We start from the raw sequence: 14,927 nt of genomic DNA, 5'->3' as shown, positions 1-14,927 counted from the left end.
TGGGCGTTTTGTTAAACCATGATTTGTACTTATCCAAAGATATTGTTTTTCTTTATTTTGAAGAAACTATTTACAAAGTGATTTAGTGCCAGACTGTCACCTTTGACTGTAGTCTCTTTTGCATCAGCTAAAATAGAAGTAACTCTGTTCAACTAAGCAGAGTAACACTAGTGAAAACCCAGAATAAATAATCAGAGAATCAAGCCCTTTGAATAGCAAATGACTCCATAAATAGTCCCATTGATTTCAGTGGTATTTCATGGCATAAGTAGATACGTTAATGGAAACAGCACACAAGACCCTTAGTGCTTGGACAGAGAAAAAAAAAAAACAAACCAAGAACTAATAATTATTAAAAAAAAAAATAAATGATTACATGGCGCATTAGTCAGCTGACATGTTACTGGATTTTTGTAGGACTTTCCAAAGACAGAATCAAGTGAGTTGATGACAAGGATGACTCCTGTTAGCTGCTGTGACAGTTCAACACACCTGTGACATAAAAGCTGTGCCCCTTGTTTAAAATAAACAGAAAGGAAATAAAGCCACAGCAGTGAAATGCTTTCCATTGCCGTTAAGCAAATGTTTCTTTAAGCAAGAAATAACATTTTAGTGAATGGAGTTGCCCTTTTTTGGGAGGTTTATGGGCAGTATCAAAATAGGAGAATGTCATAGCCTGGTATCCCCCGGCGCTGTTGCTCTGGGTGACTTGGAAAAACTCTTTTGCTTGCTTTTCCTTGAAATCTAGTAAAGAACTAAGTGAAGTCCAAACATGCTTTCTTAATTATGTTTCTTTGGCTAAACACATTTTTAAAAAATAGAGAAGTGTTCTCTGGAAGTGTTTTGCAGCATCTTTAAGCCTGACTATGAGAACTGGGTGTGGATCCAGAGAGCAGTAAAACACCTACCCAGCTTTAAGTCTTCTGCAGCCAACCAAACTGTTGCTGGGCTGTCACTGCTTTGCTGCGGACCCATTTCTGACAGTGACTTTGGGTGGTTTGACTCCACTTAGGGAGCTGGAGCACGATGCGCAAGAGCAGGGAAAGGAACCATGATGATCAAGGAGTGTCACAGCCTGACTAGCAATGGCATCAGGTCCCCACACCTTCCTGCCAGCACCGAATTTGCTCTCAGTGTTCTCAGGGGTGCAGGTGATATATTTCAACGATTCAATAAAGAACTGTGCACCCACGTACACTGCACTGCTGAAAACTTTTGTAATTACAGTAATTCTGATGAAACCACATCAGCTCTATCCTTGCCTTCCTCTCATTGCTTTTCTTTGTATTCTCTGCTTGTCATATCACACAGTAACTGTAAAAAATGCTTTGTCCAAAACACAAACTCCCTGTTCCGAATGCTGCTCTGCTATCAGCAACAGTATTTCAAAGAAGCTGCTGGGCATTTGCCTCTATGAATAGCTGCTTCTTTGCTCATGCTAGACTGTAAAAAGCTCATATGTATCTTTTGAGTGCACATTTTTCATTAAGAACCTCCAGAGCACAAAAGGAAAGGGTCACGAAAGGCAAAAAAAAGAGATCTTTTGCTTTATCGCAAACAGTCCTCTGCTGTGTCTCCTCAGTTATGACCAAGCTGTAGCTATTTTCTATTGAGTGGGGAACATTCTTATTCCCGGGAAGTTTTTAAGGGAAGTACTTTGAATAAGGTTGTACAGTGCTGATTTTTCAATACCGTCTGAAACTAGTCTGCCGTTTCTTCTCTTTCCGTATAACAGTGAAGTGACACAAAATGGATAAAATGTCTCCTCTCTATCAGGCGAGGACAAGGCTGTGTACCAGCCTGTACCTACGCTGCCCATGTTGTTATCCCATGGCTGAAGGGGAGCAGGGTCTGCCTAGACCCCCAGTTTTGGGCAAAAGGCACTGTTTAGTGCTCATGCTGTATGTTGCAACAGTGGTTGGAGGAGGTTAGGAGGACGTTGGTCCCCTACAGTTGACTTTCATAACCTTTTGGTTTAGGAATAATGTCTTGCTGCTATAGGCTCCTACTGAATCGTCGATACCCTCGAAACAGAGAGGACAAAGGGAAGCTAATGAGATATTTGTGAACCAATATAGCAGTGAAAGATTCCCAAGAATGGATTTCTCAAGCCTGAGGCATACTTGGTGCTGGTTGCAGTTCGGTCCCCAGTCTCATAAAGATCAGTTCCCTGCTCTTTACAAAGTGGGACTTTAATGCTAAAAAATAAAGAAGTTTCTAGTTTACCAGTAAAAAGGTTTCCCAAACTCCCAGAAAACATAAATGAAGATTCAAATTATGCTGTTTTCTGAAAATCACTTGTTTCTAAGCAATCTCATGACATTTAGAGGGGAGAGGGATGATGCTTGTTTATAATTTTTTAGTGTTTGGATAAGTTTTTCTATACTTATCCAAATTAAAAAAAAAAAAAAAAGTTTTGAGAAGGATCTCTCAAAATATTTTCTTGACTGAGTGATTGTATTATGTCTTACTAGATTAAAAAAAGCCAACAATGTATAATATGAACTCCTGAGGCCTTTTAAGGGGTCTTATATCTAAAACTTTTAAGTTTTCCTTTTTTATTTTTTGAACTGAAACAAACTTCTGTCCCTCTCCCTCTCCCTCTCCCTAACATACTCCTGTCCCTCTCCCTCTCCCTCTCCCTCTCCCTCTCCCTCTCCCTTTCCTTTTCCCATCCCTTTCAATTTTTTTCCCATTTTCTTTTCTTTTATTTTCTTTTCTTTCTTCCTTTTTCTTTTTTTCCTTTTCTTTTTTCTTTCAAACCAGCCAACCAAACAACTAGCCAAACTTTTTTTTTTTTTTTTTAATTCTGCTCCGAGATAAATTTACTGCCCAAGATAGTACCAGTCAGGAGCCCAGCAGTCCAATGTTCTCTAATTACTCACAAACTCTGCAATATCAGTGCAACTTGATCTCACTGCATCAGTAACATAGCATCCGGTTTTACAAGCTTGACAGTGGTGGCATGAGAAGGAGTGAAAATTGACAGCGAGTTGACAGAATACTACTGGGACTACTCTGGGGTCCATCACACAGTCATCTTATCCCTATGCCACTAAAAAACTAACACATTTGTCACCAGAATAGCTGTTACAGGGAACTGTCTTAACAGTAGTGTTTTTTTTTAAGGTGTTTGCTGTGAATGAGGTTTTCCTCTTCAGCCCCTGGAATTATCCTTATGTAGAGATGGAGGAGATATAAAAGATGGGTGGAAACAAAATCACAAGGGAAGTGGAAAATATTTGTTTTCTCCATGTGCATGCATTGTGCTGAGTGCAGCAGGGTGCTGAGATGGACTCCTCAGATGCTATCACACTAACTGCAATATCATGTAGCTGTGTATCTCCTTCAGGCTCCCCTGCAAAACTCTGTAGTGTGATCACTTAGCTGGCTGTGTTCAATCCATTCAATCTAAAAAGAGAATGCATTCTCTTTTAAATACTGAGCTTATTTTCTGTTCCTGTTGGTGTTCAAAATTCATTGCAACAAGGAGTCATTTTATTGTCATGGTTCCTGGGTTGTGTTTTGGTTTCTGTTGTCTTAATAGATGTAATAAATTATTCTGAGAACAGCAGAGAAATAGTCTTTTGAGGATTTGTATTTGGTATTCTTACATGCCTTCCTTTGCCTCATTGCAGCAGCTTTGTCCACTTACGCTGAGCTTTATGCCCAACTCCATCAGACTTCCCGCTCCAGTCCCCTCAGCTGTCTTTCATGTCTGCAGATATCAGCTGTGCAGAAGACGTTACATACTGTCAGTAGTTCAGAGCTGCTTTTGCACTGACATGCTGGCAGAATACCTGCTGGCTGGATAGCAAGAGGTCAATCAAAAAAGGTAACTGCTGAGCTGTGATTGATGCTTTATTCCTAGTGAGACACCAGTCTGGCTCTGTGTCCTCTCTCCAGCCACCAAGTTCAATGAAACTTGTGAGATTTTTCTTTAAGGCTTTGGTCTCATTCTTGTCTTTGGCTGAAACTGGCCAACAGTTTTGGAAGTCATAAGGAGTGGGGGGACTGACAGACAACAAATCAGATGGATCAATAATACAATACATATAAGAGCTAATTAAAAAAAAAAAAGTAACTATCCAAAACAAATTGTCTTAGGAAAAACCCCAGATTTTAATGGAAAATTAATGGAACTTGTATTCCTAATTCATATAAGTACTTTGAAAATTCCACAAAAAAAGATTTCTGATAGAGTTGGAGTGAGAGAAAAACACATCTTTGAAAAGCATGGTTACAAAATATGCTAGTTATGAGTCCTTCTTGGCTGAAAAAAGAACATTTGAATCATGGCACTGACACTGAAATGCTTTCTTTATTTTAAATTTGCGTCTGGCTCAGAACCTTGCACGCTTGCTGCGTGATTTTGACTATCTGTTAGCGCATTCAAGCTGTATCATAAATAGCAGTATTGAAAACATATGCCACAGGGGAAAGAAATCTGTAATAATACCAGCTGCCATTATATGATAATGAATTTCAGTCACTACTAACCTGGATAAGTGTTTTTCATAGGGAAACAAGTGGCAAATTTACTGAAGAAAAATTGTGTAAAACTTTCAAGTTTTTAAGCCAGCTCTAGAAGAGACAATCCACTTTGATCAATGGGAAAAATCATCTGGGACTAATTTTGAAGCTGAATACATCTAGTTTGATTGGACAGTAAGTAAGAGCAACATGGTTAACAGTTTTCACATATGTAGAAGGGAAATCCTTTTAAGGCAGCAATTTTAGGGTACATATTCATAAGAAAGAAGAAATAAATTACAGGAAAATTTAAACTTGAGTGTTTAAAACCCTTCTAAAGGCTAGAGTCTATTAGACAGCAAAACCAACTGAAAAACATCAGTAAAGGTTTTATTATCCGGGAAACAGGAAAAAGTTTGTCTGCATTACCAAAGCTATGTACTGAGAAGTAATCTATCTTTGGAATGAGAGATCTTAGATGGTCTCGTTATTCATTCACAGTTTTAATTTCTATGATTCTGTGACTGAATCTCATGATGAGGTTACTTTCCTCTTCCAGACCTAGCTAGCAGCTAAAATAACTATGTATATTACGGCAAATAAGCAGTCAGGTTAGTGTTTGCCACTGAGTATTTTGCTATTAGGACAAAAGTCTGTATATTTCTTTCAAATTCTCTATTTAAAGTAGGTTGTATTCCAGCTGGTGACTAGTATGTCCTGAAGTGGTGTGATTATCTTGAAGGGAAATCTCCAAGAACACAACTACTTCAGGAACCTTTTGTCAAGGACAAAGCCCATACACACCCACCCACCCACCTTGTATGCATATAGATACCTCCTTTAATGTAGAATTATAATTATAGATCATATTTTAGTGTAACTGAAAGTAAATAATTTCTCTTTGGAAGGATATAGGGTCAGTTGCAGGATGTAGGAACAAGCACAGCAAAAATAAAGCTGTGAGATTCTAAACATGCACTATATTAAATAAATCCGCATGACTAAACTTGCTTGATTCAGAGGTGTTTTCAAGATACTCGAAGAAGAGTGTCAGTTCGTAACAGGAAGAACAAGACTTTTGAATCACATGTAGTTTAACTCAGTAAGAGTAAGTGAGTAAGCTTGTAAAGTCTTACTGAGCTTTTCAAAGCAAAAATAATGTATTTGCACTGTCAGACATGTCACTGGAAGACAGGCTCATGTAAACAGGTAGGATGCAAATGTAACTTTCAGCTGGGATTACAACCTGTAGATTGCTTGGCATAGGGTCACATAACTAGTTACAGAGAAGCTGCTGGCTTCATTGATGTCATTTGGATTTTTGTCACTGTCTTAGAGGGGACAAAGTTTCACGGGTATTTTTTAGAAATTTTCTGAAATCCACAGACAAGATTTTTTTCCATTGTGTTTTGGCTTTGGGTATTTAAGGCAATAAAGAGAGCTGGTAGGCTTGATGGAGCACAGACCTCCTTCTGTGTTGCACAGGTGACCATAACAGGCCAGCACAGGATCAAAAACTTCCTCAAATAGGGCCTCTTGTTCCTGAACGACCCAGCTGAGCTGCTATACAGAGAAAGTAAAATCTTTTCCTTTCAGGTGCACCAGGCTGCTGCATTAAGAGCTTTGGGAGGTACAGGCACATCCAGGGCTTCCTGCACAGTGCCTAGTCCAAGTGGAAAGACCTTTTCCTGAGACAAAGCTCAAGCTGTTTTCTGACAGACCCATGCCAATCAGTCACAGCACCGACGTCATGCTGTTTGCATAAATAGTGCACAACAACGTTCAGCTAACGTATAGTTCTCTCAGAAATGTATTTACTTGGCATCATTTACAGCAGCCCAGAGGTACCATTAACCTCTGCTGAAACACAGGATTGTATAGATCAGTTCTGCCAAACTGATGTGTGGCAAAATAGAGATTTCCAGGCCTCTGTATGCGATTCAGAGATCTGTTTCTTATTGAATGGTTTGTTTTTCCAGCACAACTAAGGGTCAATCAACATTTTGAAATAACACACAAATGTACCAGTTTTATTAGACTTTGTCTCGCTGACGTTTTTACAATGGCCCATGAAAATCAACCCAAGATAATAGCAGGAATAATTGACCAAAGAATAGCAGTTTCTTTAATCAAGGGAACATGATGATTAAATCAAAAGCTTTAGATCTGTGGATATCATCAATGGTCTTTTGTCTATTAATAACAATATGTCATCAGTGAATTTTAAAAACGCAGTTGCTAAAGGGTGAAATGTCTACATCTAGATGGAGAAAGGTCAGAACAGTATTATTTGTAATTCAGTCCATTAACTGTACTGTGGACAGTTTTTCAAGTGATTTAGATTAAAATATATTACTGAAGTACAGCAATACTTACAAAGAAAGATGCTCAAATCCTACAATTTCTTAACGTTCAAGTATTCTTTCCTTGGACTCTTTGTTCTTCTAAATAGGATTCAAACTGTAATATTTTAATTAAAAAAAAAAAAATAAAAGAAACCAGAACAACAAAATGTTGTTAATGAAAGGCTTGGTTTTGCTTTAGCAAGATTGGCAGAACCATCCCACAACACTGAAGCTTCAGAGACGCCACCGCTTCCACTTCTGTGCTGTAGCTGTAGGAACAGTGAGCATTCTTCTACACCTTTTATGCATAACAAATCTCTTTTGCACAAGAAGACATGCAAGCTTGTAGGGAACTTACCAGCCTAGGAAAGGTAGCCAGCATTTGAAAGCCAGGGCAAAGATATGCTGAGTGTTAGCAGGGTCTGTTACAGTGTAGAGCTGTAGGGTTATCTTTGCACCAAACACCATTGCACAGTGCAGATGTATTTTGTAAATAGTAGTGCATTAAAAGGTGTTGTAAAAGACTATCTGTATGTACAAAGGACATGAGAAGGTATGATTCTTCTGTTTCGTGAACCTGGAGGGAAGGCAGATTACAATTTTCTATGGCAATATTCAGTGGCCTTAGCGCATAGATCCTCCCTTTCTTTCCACTCTTCCTTCAGTCACCGAGCTACAGTTTCCAAGGGAAAAGTCTTTTATAGACAATGATGTCTTACTGGTGCATCTGTCCTGTGTATTGGCCAGTCAAGAATCCTGTGAAAAACAGATGTGATTTTCCAATTAATGATAGTATCGTAACTTAGCCACAAGGAGAGCTAATGAAAGTTGCATAAGCATCTCAGTTCTTATTCTTTGCCACTATTGAATGCAACCACTACTTTCGTGTTCCCCTGATTGCCTCATTAAAAAAGATACTTTGTATTGATTTATTAACTCAGAATACAAGAACTCTGAAGAAAACTGGACATAAGGCTGTTTAACATCATGCAGGCATAAAATTGGGTTTTGGTAGACAGTCCACATTCATCAGCTGGAAAAGTGGCACCAGAGACACCTTGGGAAAGTTTGTAGGGACTGTAGGGACAGTATGAGCATCTGAACAACAGTCTTCCATGTTAGCTGTGTGATCACTGAGACTGGAATACAAAGATGGTCCAGCTACCGTGGCCTGAACTTGGTCACTTTCGTGGACAGAAATAGTGTGGCTACCCATGTGGATCATATACAGTGAGATGGAGCATGAGAGGTGGAAGGAAGCTCGGCTGCCTGCACAGGGGGCCTAGAAGTATATTAAACAGTATAATTGATCATACAGTGCTTTTGAGCTCTTAGCCAAAAATAGGCAGAGGTGAGTAATTTTACGCTATAAATAAAGCACAAATAAACATACAAATAAAGTATTTATAAAATATTTTAAAGCATCTATTAAATTAATTTGTTATGTGTGACATTTTTGCACTTGCGTCGTTTATTACAAACCCTTTAAATTCAATAGCACATTTTTTTTAGATTTTTTTTAGTCCTCAATTATTTTAGCCCTTTCCTACCAGATTCCGTCATTTTCATTTTGTAAGTGCTCAAACTTTTTTCCTGTCCTGAACACTTTCAGTGTATCTATTTCTCTACCTTTTATAGAACTATTTCCTTTAATATCAACAGCTTTTCTATACTTCTTTCTGACTGCAGCTCATTTGTTGAAATTTCCAGTATATCTTCTAGAATATACTGATAATTTTAGCTTTTTTTTTTTTTTTTAAATGTGAAGGGATCCTAGCTTATCACAAATTGCTGTAAATTCAAAAGTACAATGTGCTGTAGGCAAGTCCAAAGTATCCAATATGTACTCTTCTTTCATTTTCCGATCATCTCTATTTAGTTCTGTTAGCACTTTCTCAGAACAGAAAGTAGTCCGTTTAGAAATGATTGGATCATCTGTTTTACCCTCAACCAAGTGACATTCATTCACCCATTAATAGTCCTTTTTTCCCATCCAGATGTCACCGAGAAATAATTTTTTTCTCCTTAAAACATCGAAAAAACACAGGATAATGGGAAATCAACCCATTCAATTAATTATTTCATAGTGTAAAATGTTCTGAATTTTTAATGACATCAGAAATTTAAAAAAAGGGAGTGAAGGAAGAACATGGAAAAAATTGGCAGGTAAGTAAATGACTACAGTCATTTCCCTGGGGAAAACATGTACTTTTTCAGGTTATAGCTCTACATCAAAGAGTCTAATATAGACTCATAATTTCTACATATTACAATTGCAATCAGTCTTCTATTTTGAGGCATCTTTTTACTCGCTTCATTCATTTAAGAGATTTGATTTTTATTTTTTTCAGAACAGTGAAGTTAGCCCTTCAGATGAAGTAGACCCACTCTGTCCTAGCTCTTTGGGAGGAAGTGGAATGAATCTTTTTTTCACTTGAAGAAAATTAAAAGCAACTTCTCTAAAACTGTGAAGGGGGTAGTGTGTCTTTGTGTTCTTTAGGTGAGAGAAGAGCCACAGCTGAAGTTTGCTGAAATGTGGCTTGGATAGGGATCATTTTCCTTTCAGTTCTTACTGATGCTTCTCTGAGAGGAAACCAACTCTCTGTCCAATGCTGGGTTTCCTGTTCTGTCCCATATCTAGGGGATGCTTTTCATAGTATCATTAGTGGTAACATAACTTAATTTTTTAAACATATCAAAATAACATACTTAGTTGGTTATTGAACCATGCTGAACTTCGTAACGCTCATTCTTACTACAAGCAGGGTCATTGGCTTTGGGCTCTAGGCTTCTTTTCAGAGTAGAAAGGGTAGTCCAGTCTAGTCCGAACAGTCTTGTCTTCTTGTCCTTTCTCCAAGGGGAACTATTGTGTGCACTGCAATGTTGTTTGGTTTGTCGTTTTTTTGGGGTTTTTTTTTTTTTTTTTTTTTACAGATCATATACACCCGCGTAAGATCACTGTGCGTTTATGCTGGGCAACCAAACTGCAAGAAGATGGATGTTGTAATTGGATCTGAAGGTGATGAACATAGGATCATTCCTGAGAATTACTATTACTCTCATTGTCTTGAGGTGGGTGTTGAAAAAGCTCCGTCTCCTGCATGAAGGCTAATAAAAAATAATATTAAATAAATAATCATTGTGTCAGACAGTGAGATTTTGCCAGAATGATTCAGTTATCTTTTAGGCACACTGAGCAGTTTGAGTACCTCGAAGACATGAAATCTACCACAGGATGTAGGCTTCAGTTTGTTAAGCATGAAGGCATCTCTGACCAGCTTGACTTTTTATAAAAGGAATAGGAAAGAAGAGTTAGGCATCTCAGAAGAGAGTACCACAATTCATAAAACACAAACCTATTTAAGACCATGAACGCTCCCATGCAGCACTATTTACAGAGTATCGGAAAATCAGAGCAGTCACTGTTGTGAACATACCCTGATGTTCATACAGACACGGAGGACAAAGCAGTCTGTGCTTGTAGGGATAAGTCAGATGGCATGTACAATGGATCCAGCTACCTGTGAAAAATGAAAATAAAAAGTCATGTAACCCCCTGTATCATGACCACCTCTACAAGGAAGAAAAGATGGGTCATAGCTGTAGGAGACTCCCTTCCAAGTGGAGCAGGGGGTCCAATATGCCAGCCAGACCGTCCTTTTAGGGAAGTCTGCTGCCTCCCTGGAGCCTGGGTTAAGGATGTTACTAGGAAAATTTCTAGCCTCATACAGCCTGCGGACTGTTACCCATTGGTGCTTTTCCATGTGGGTGATGATAAAGCTGCAACGCGTAGTCCAAGGGGGATCAGAAGAGACTTCAGGGCTTTGGGATGGTTGGTAAGGGAATCTGGAGCACAGGTTAGTTTTTCCTCTCTCCTCCCAGTTGTGGGCAGCAACATTGGAAAAAAAAAAATGAGGCCAGTCTATTAATATATGGCTCTGTACCTGGTGTCACTGCCACAATTTTGGGTTTTTCAATAATGGGATGGCCTACACGGTACCAGGCATCAGAGGGGGTTCACCTTTCTGAAAGGGGCAAGAGGGTCTTTCCTCACAAGCTAGCAGGGCTCACTGACAGAGCTTTAAACTAGGTTTGGGGGCGGGCAATATCAGGCTTGTCCATGACAAGCTGTGGGACAACAGGCAAAGGTTAGAGAGACACGGTGCTAGCTTGGGCCTGCAGCCTGTTGCTGTGAGGCGTGCTGGTTACACTACAGCATGCTTGGGTCTTACAGAAGTAAGACAGGGGGTCCTGAAGTAGCTAAGAGGGATACACCAGTGAAATACCCGAAAAGAATTAAGGGATGTTTTTCTAAGAAGGTGACACAGCAGACAGCCCAACTGAAGTGCCTCTACATCAATGCAGGCAGCATGAGCAACTAACAGGAGGAGTTGGAAGCCACTGTGCTCCTAGAAAGCTACGACCTAGTTGCCATTACTGAAACCTGGCAGGCTGAATCCCATGACTAGAATGTGGCTGTCACTGGCTACAGGCTGTTCAGAAGGGACACACAAGGAAGGAGGGGCAGAAATGTTGCCCTTTACATCAAGAAATGAATAGAGTGTGAAGACCTGTCTCTGAAGAATAGCCATGAGTAGGTTGAAAGCTTTTGGATAAGAACAAGGGAGCCTTGTGGTTGGTGTCTACTACAGGCCGCCCAATCAAGGGGAGCCTATTGATGAAGCCTTCTTACTCCACCTATAGGAGGCATTGTGCTTTCAGGCTTTCGTCCTGCTGGGGGACTTCAACCACCCCAACATCTGCTGGAAAAGCAGCATGGCGAGATATAGGCAATCCAGGAGACTCTTGGAATGCCTTAAGAATAACTTCCTAAGCCAGGTAATACACAGCCCCACTAGAGGAGATGTGGTACTGGACCTGATGTTCACCAACACAAGTGAGCTAATTGGTGATGTAAAGATTGGAGGCAGCCTGGGCTGCAGTGATCATGCACTTGTGGAGTTCACAGCCTGGAGGGATAGGGGTCTGGGGAAGAGTAAAGTCAGGACCCTGAATTTTAGGAAGGCAAACTTCCAGCTCTTCAAGGAGTTAGTTAATGGAACTCCCCGGGAAACTGCCCTCAGGGACAAGGTAGCAGGACAGAGCCAGCAGATCTTTAAGAATGCTTTCCACACAAGAGCTCTTGATCCCCAAGTGTAAGAAATGAGGAAAGGAGGGCAAGAGACCAGCATGGCTGAGTTGAGACCTGCCGGTCAAACTAAAGGGCAAGAAGGAAATGCGCAGGCAGTGGAAGCAGGGACAGGTATCCTGGGAAGAGTATAGGGATGCTGCCTGGTTGTGTAGGGATGCGGTCAGGAAGGTCAAGATGCAGCTGGAGCTGAACTTGGTGAGGGACACAAAGAATAATAATAAGAGCTTCTACAGGTATGTCAGCCAGAAAAGGAAGGTCAAAGAAAGCATACCCCTGTGATGAGCAAGACTCAAATTGGTAACAACAGACCAGGAGAAGTCTGAGGTACTCAACAACTTTTTTGCCTCAGTCTTCACTGGCAACTTCTCTTCCCATAGCTCTCAAGTGGGTGGACTGCAAGATCAGGTCTGGGGGAGAAAAGTTGCTTCCACTGTAAGGGAAGATCAGATTCATGGCCACCTGAGGAACCTGAACGTATGTTCAGAAACCCATGGGACCTGACAAGATGCATCCCAGAGTCCTGAGGGAATTGGCTGATGTAGTTGCCAAGCCACTCTCCATGATATTTGAGAAGTCATGACAGCCAGGTGAAGTCACTGATGACTGGAAAAGGGAAACATTGCAACCATTTTTAAAGAGGGTAGAAAGGAGATACCCTGGGAACTACTGACCTGTCAGCCTCACCTCTGCCTTGGAAGATCATGGAACAGATCCTCCTCCAACCTATGCTAAAGCACATGGAAGACAAGGAGGTTATTTGAGTCAGCCAGCATGGCTTCACCAAGGGCAAGCCCTGTCTGAGCAATCTAGTGGCTTTCTGTGATGGAGTGACTACAACAGTGGACAGGGGAAGAGCTACGGATATTGTCTATCTGGACTTCTGCAAGGCCTGGTCCCCCACAACATCCTTCTCTCTAAATTGGAGAGATATGGATTTGATGGGTGGACTGTTCAGTGGATAAGGAATTGGTTGGATGTACACATCCAGAGGGTAGTGATCAATAGCTCAAAGTCCAGATGGGTATTGGTGACAAGTGGTGTCCCTCAGGAGTCCATGTTGGGACCAGTACTGTTCAAGGTCTTCATCAATGACATAGACAGTGGATTGAGTGCACCCTCAGCAAGTTTGCGTATCGCGCCAGCTGAGTGGTGCAGTTGACACACCTGAGGGATGGGATGCCATGCAAAGGGATCTGGACAAGCTTGAGAAGTGGGCCTGTGTGAACCTCATGAGGTTCAACAAGACCAAATGTAGGGTCCTGCACCTGGGTTGGGGCAACCTCTCGTATCAATACAGGCTGGGGAATGAAGGGATTGAGAGCATCACTGCCGAGAAGGACTTGGGAGACTTCAGGAAAGATGTGGACCTGTTGGAGTGGGTCCAGAGGAGGTCCACAAAGATGATTAGAGGGATGGAGCACCTCTCCTTCAAGGACAGGCTGAGAGACTTAGGATTGTTCAGCTTGGAGAAGAGAAGGCTCCAGGGTGATCATATTGTGGCCTTTCAATTTTTAAAGGGGGTCTACAGGAAAGATGGGGACAAAATTTTAGCAGGGCCTGTTGCGATAGGACAAGGGGTAATGGCTTTAAACTAAAGGAGAGAAGATTTAGACTAGATAAGAGGAAGACTTTTTTTACAATGAGGGTGGTGAAGCACTGGGACAGGTTGCCCAGAGAGGTGGTAGATGTGCCACCCCTGGAAATGTTGAAGGTCAGGTTGGACGGGGCTCTGAGCAACCTGATGTAGTTGAAGATGTCCCTGCTTATTGCAGGGGAGGTTGGACTAGATGATCTTTAAAGGTTCCTTCCAACCCAAACTATTCTACGATTCTGTGTTCCACATGCTTTTTATAAGAGTGAGAGGACCTGAACATGGGAAATCCTGTACTATGCAAGATATTGAGCAACTCTAGTGCTGGCTGATAGGGTCTTGGAGACCAGATACTGGGCTGTTGTCTGAGGATGGTATTTTTCCAAATTATTTAACAGAACATTTGCCTTTCTATGAGCCTTTCTGATGAAAGTGATTAAGTTCTCCTATAGAATATATATATTCATAAATAGATTAGAAATTAAACCTTCATCTTGTTGAACACTTCTAAGCTATTATCACTGACTTTATTTTTGCTGAACAAGGGTTTATTATTTTACAAAGGCAAATATGAACAATTTACATTCTTAGAATTTACTGAAGACAGTATATTTGACATGGGAAACAACAATTGTGCTATTAGCACATAATATGACAAGAGGGAAAAAAATCCTGGAGAAATAATAGAGCAGTATCAAAGACAAAGTTGGAACCTGGAGGCATGGGGCAACTGGAAGAGAAGAGTTAATTCCACGTACTGTGGTTTCAATATGTTTGAAACTTTCTACAGAGGATGTAGAAGAACCAGGCAACAGCATACATGGTGGTATCCAGGTTTATCTGTTTTAAACTTTCTGTCAATAAGCAAGATTTGGTTCTGAAGTAGCTAGTAAAATATAGAATGACAAAACAATATTCTGAGTACAGTATTCAGTGGCTTCACAAGGAGTCATAAAATTGTCAAGAGCTGATTACTGTTCCTTCCCCTTTTCTCTTTTCTGTCTTGGACTTGAACTTTTCATCATTATCCTGTCCCTATGCATGGCTTAATTTTATTTTATATGTTTTGAAACATGAAACACAAGTGATCCTCGTTATATCTTTTTATACATATATGTAGTAGTGCTTGTGTATGAGAAAAATAGACTAAGATGTAAAGAAGTTATCCTGTTGACTTTAAAACATCAGTGTGATCAACTGGTCTTTTCCAAAATTATGAATCTCAGCATATAATTACAATACTTTAAAATAATGAAGTAAAACTATATATACATGATATAACTATCGATATAAATGAAATACTTGGATTTATTATTAATTTTCTTTTTTTTACTTATATCTCATAGAATATGCTTTAAATAATTTT

Source organism: Charadrius vociferus, unplaced genomic scaffold (assembly GCF_000708025.1).
Source record: "Charadrius vociferus isolate BGI_N301 unplaced genomic scaffold, ASM70802v2 scaffold14, whole genome shotgun sequence".
Classification (NCBI taxonomy): Eukaryota; Metazoa; Chordata; class Aves; order Charadriiformes; family Charadriidae; genus Charadrius; species Charadrius vociferus.
Note: the sequence above shows the minus strand (reverse complement) of the source record.